General features: G+C 37.5%; 1 protein-coding gene across 1 annotated transcript in view; it reads right to left on the reverse strand.

Moving 5' to 3' along the window:
* The window catches only part of LOC102292009 (B2 bradykinin receptor), a gene marked incomplete at its 5' end in the record, with an annotated part of 4,455 nt that extends 4,214 nt beyond the window's left edge, over positions 1–241 (reverse strand). Inside the window, 1 exon segment of the mRNA XM_042222634.1 lies at positions 202–241.
* Between the last annotated feature and the right edge of the window lie 4,886 nt (positions 242–5,127).

The raw sequence follows: 5,127 nt of genomic DNA on the forward strand, positions 1-5,127 counted from the left end.
TGTTACAGTACACCTAAAAACATCACTGCTTCCAAAACCTGTGCAGCTGTTAAATTGAAGAAATTTCCTTTTTTATACAGATAGTGCCAAAAGGTCAAAAACACTGTTCCTGATGGACAGTGATTTAGACCTTGCAAATATTCCAACTAAAGGTAAAGACATAGGAAAGTAAATTCCAAGCCAAATTAAGCGTTTACATACCTTGCAGGCAAATTAGTCTGTGCTCCTGATGGAAAAAGAAGCAAACAGCAGCTACACTCTCTCCCCCCACCATCCACTCATCTTCCAGACTACATAAGACAATAAACACCCAGGCTGAGATCTTCCTCCACCTCTCCTGTGTCTCCCCCTCCTTAGTTACTTCTAAAAATGTTTTTCTCTGGGTTGATTTTATTAACAAAAATGACCCTATTATGGACAGAGAAAATTTTCCATTTATTAACTTAATGCCAACATGTTAGACGCTGTCGTTATCGATTAAAATACCAATACGGGACTTACTCTGCTGTAAGAACACCATAATACTGATGATCCAACAAAGAAAGTCAGAGACAACATGTACACAAAATGTCATGAACGGAGGTGAAACAGGTGGAGAACAGAACAGAGCTGAGGTAAGTCAGGAAAAAGGAAAGGGCAGAGAAAGTAAGTAAAACTAAACGACATGGGCAGAAACAGAAACTTTAAAAGTAAAGACAGGAACTGATGAAAGGGAGCAGATAAACCAGAATACATACAAACCAAAATGGTGCGATAAGACAGACTGAGCACGACACGAGGAGACATAATGACAGAGACAACTAGATACGAGAAAAGGGAAGAAGCTAAATGCAGCCTGAAAGTCACCAGTAACAAAAGCTAAGAAGTAAGGTCTCAATTAACAAGCATATATAATAAATTATACAGAATACACACAATTAGAAGATAATATTCAGCCTTCCAATTTTATTTGAATGGTGCCAAATCACAAAAACAGTCACCTCAAGGTGTGTTTATATTATAAGCTAAAAGACGCTAAGATAAGTACAAAATAAGCCTTGCAAATTACAATAAATGTATAGAAGAATCACAGGGATATAATACCACACCTAACAAACTATAAACAAAACTACCTTTCAAAAACGAAGAGCAGAGATTTAAATTAATCTCCAAAATATTCATGAAAAACCTCAAAACAGAAGATGACACTTTATGCATAAAAAGCAGATATTGATTCAATATTAAATGCCTGCCCCCGTGTTAATGTAATTAAATAATCCTAGACATAATTGTTGCAAAGGACACGAGTTGAATAAATACTCGATACAATAAGTTGAAGAAAACAAAATTTAGATTCTTTGATAAGAAGTAATAAAACTGTCGCTGACACTATTTGTTTCCAATAATTAAACAAAGTAGAACTCACTTTTTTCTCTTTTGTTTTTTCTTTTTGAATACTTTTTATTTTATTTGCTTCTCTGTCCTTTGTCTAGAGCATGGATGCAAGCTGCAATTATTGCAGTCATACATGTTGTAAACTTCCGTAATACAACAGGGCCACCCTAACTGTGAATCTGGATTATATGTGCAAATGACAGGAACATATTCATCTTGCACAGAGGACAAAAAATGTGTTTCTCTATTGGAAAACACTGATTGACTGTTCCTCAAATAACACAATTTAAAACAGCAGCTGGTTGGGGCTTCTGTGCTTACAGCCAGAGCTGTGTGCCTGAGAAGATCCTATCAAGGATATCCATCATCCATCATGGTGGTCATCCTGTGTCTTTCTGTGTCTGCTTTGTGTCTGCTTTGTGGGCAGAGCATTGGTTCCTCACCTGTTCTGCTCACCTGCTGATGACAATCAACGAGGCAATACTTAAGGGCAGGGCATCTACTCATCTACTCTGTGCCAGTCTTTCAGCTATCTCATGGTGGTAACCAGGCTGTATCTTTACGTCTGTGCTCTGTACTTATCTTGATTTCCTTGTGTCTTCAGTTTCTCTGCCACTTCACTGCTTAACACACTCCTAGCTCAAGTCTCTGGATGCTGGTCACTTTGGCAAAATTCACTGAATCGCCTCTCACCTTCTTCCCGTCACTCTTGGATTCTTGGAAACAAGGCTGAATGGGAAAATGGGATCTAGAAGGCTTCTAAAGAAGGCTTAGTATGCAGAATCTCAGTATTTATTCTATCGAGTACATCTAGTATCCTGCTCATGGGAGAATGGGCACCCAGCAGATCAGGAATGCCAGAATGAACAACTCACAGGATGAAAGTGGTGGCCTCCTACTCCATTCTCTGAGTGTCTCACCCCTCTTTTCCCCAGTGCGTGAATAATTATGACAGTACAGAAGGAGATCATGGAAACAGAAATGATGAAGCTGAAGATAATGGTCCTTTTTGTTTTTATCGATATAAAAATATGGAAATGTACCGATACGTGATCAGAATTATAATATTTCTGACTATCTGAAGCAAAAAAAATTTCAGATTCGAATCAAATCGAATCGTGGATCAAATTGATTCGGGAGCTTGTGAATCAGAATCGAATCGATTGTAGAAATCAGTGGCGATACCCAGCCATAGCCCCAAATGCAGACTACAGGAGACTTGAAGAAATAAAAAAGTGAGCTTCATTGCAGCTGATTCAATGCTAAAAGAAAAAATCCAAACAAAGGCTTAGAAAGTCCAAATAGCACCAGGAGGAGAAAACACACTAGGAACTAGAAAGATGGACACCAGAGGCTTTAAACACATACACAAAGTAATCATGAAGAGTCAGCACAGCTGGAGATAACAAGGCATAGCAGAATCTAGACACAAACGGGAAGGTAAAAAAATATAGACCACAAGAGGCCAAAGACCCAAATTAAAAAGACAAAGCAACAAAACAGGGCAAAGCCTAACATTAAGACGGGGACTTGACAGTAAAACACCAGAGGAACTAAAATAACGCCAGAAGGAGGGATATTTCTGACAGAACCCAGAAATCCAATAATAATCACAGGCACACTAACAAAGCTCAGCCTAAAATAATAATTAAACTAAAGCTCAAGAACAGCAATGAAAAGCAAACTAAAATGCTCAATTATAAGAAGAAGACGCGAGATAAGCCAAGAAAAACTGCAAAACATGACAGCTGCTTAATTCTCTGAGTGTTTAAACGAACTGTTAGACTGTTTCTCAGAGCTTTTCTAATGCTGTGCAGAAGGATAACAGGGATGATAAAACTAAAAATAATCAGCATCCTCTCCATCATTAGATATAGATCTTTTGTGAGATTAAATGTGCATTCAGTAACATTTGACTGAGGGTGAATTTTGACCTTCCTGTAGATGAATGCGTGAAGAGTAAAGACCCCACACAAACAGACATCCCAGTTTGGTGTAAAATGCCCTACTCTTCCTCTCATAGGAAAGCACCAGTGCAACAAGTGATCTATGCTAACCTGAACAAGGAAGTATCTTCTGCAGAACGCATTCGTGTTGATAACAGCTGATGACACTTTGCATAGGATATCACTGAAAGACCATCTGTTATCAGCCCAGAAGCTCACACAGCACACCACACATATATACACTCGTAAACAGGAGCACCACTGCACATGAAAATGGTTGGAAATGCAAAAAATGAATTTCTGCTGCAGATCCCAGAAGATTAGTTGTTCCTTTGGTACTTAAGATGACAGACAACATTTATTTATATTGATAAATATATTTCTATATAACAGTGTTTGAGGGTACTCCTTTAAAAAGTGATGTGTATGCGCACCTCACTTATATATTTATGTATGTATAAATTATATTCATAATAGGCGAGACCAGTGTTTGGTTCTCTAAACTGTGGCATGCTTGTTATCAGATCTTCAGATAGTTGGATGTTTTGCTTATATTTTCAGTAGTTTTGTTAGATGATGGTATATATTGCACTTCACAGCATTCATCTTTCAGTGACAAACATTATTTTTTTCAATGTATTTCACTTTATTTTAGGCTATCATCAGTTTAGAAAGTGTTCATGGCCAGTTTTTATTTTCTAGGATTCATTATTTACAGCAAGAGTAGATTTGCATGAAAGGAAATGGTTTGTAATGGACAGATGCAAGGTGATCAATGGCCACAGCCTCGTGCAGTAAAGATGTATCACAAGACGGTTGATCTGTTTGTCTCACTAACAAACTAAACATGGCATTTTTAGAGGGTATAGCAGCCATGGTAGTTTGTCTTGAAATAGCAACAGTAATCTCCATATTTTGACCTTTTTCTAAAAATCCATTTTCGGCTTTAATCTCGAAATATTGACCTTAAAAAAAACTTCACTTATGTGCAAATAAAGTGGCAGGTAATTTTAAATTCTATCAGCTCAACACACAGCGAACGCACAAACTGTTTGTATGCTGTGTCGCACAGTGTGTTGCTAGCTAAAGGCCCAGCTGCTGTCTTTCACAGGGAGAGAAAGAGTGAGAGATAACTTTACTCTGAGAATAGAATAGAATAGAATTCAACTTTATTGTCATTGCACATGCACAGGTACAGGGCAACGAAAGAAATGCAGTTTGCATCCATCCAGAAGTGCTTTAGTGATATAGATATATTACAATATATATTAGCAATAGTATAGATATGTAAGTATATTACAGAAATGGGTCTATTATGGTATGTTATAATGTACACGGTATGAAGTTTGTTGTGAATATTCTATAACTATAAGTATGTACAGGCTGTAGTGAGTATAAGCTATGTACAGGCTATGAACAGGATATAAATATGAAATAAAAAACTATACAGAAATCTGAGATATACAGTTATACAGAAATGTGAACTATGCAAGTTATAAACAGTTGTAGGATTAAAAATTATCGTATGTACAGAATGATTATTTACACAGAACTATACAGTAGTGCAGTTAAGATAAGTGAGATATGTGGATAATTCCTACAGAGGCTATATAAAGTGCCGGTGTTTGTGAGTGGTGGTTCAGTCCATGTTATTATTGTGTGTTTGAGGGTACGGTTGTCCATTGTGTGTGTGTGTGTGTGTGTGTGTATGTTCAGTCCATGTGTTAAGGTGGGTCAGATGTCAGGGGGCAGAGTTCAGGAGTCTGACAGCTGTGGGGAAGAAGCTGTTCCGGTACCTGGTGGTCTT

The sequence above is a fragment of the Haplochromis burtoni genome, unplaced genomic scaffold, assembly GCF_018398535.1.
Source record: "Haplochromis burtoni strain Fernald_Lab_line unplaced genomic scaffold, NCSU_Asbu1 Contig_89, whole genome shotgun sequence".
Classification (NCBI taxonomy): Eukaryota; Metazoa; Chordata; class Actinopteri; order Cichliformes; family Cichlidae; genus Haplochromis; species Haplochromis burtoni.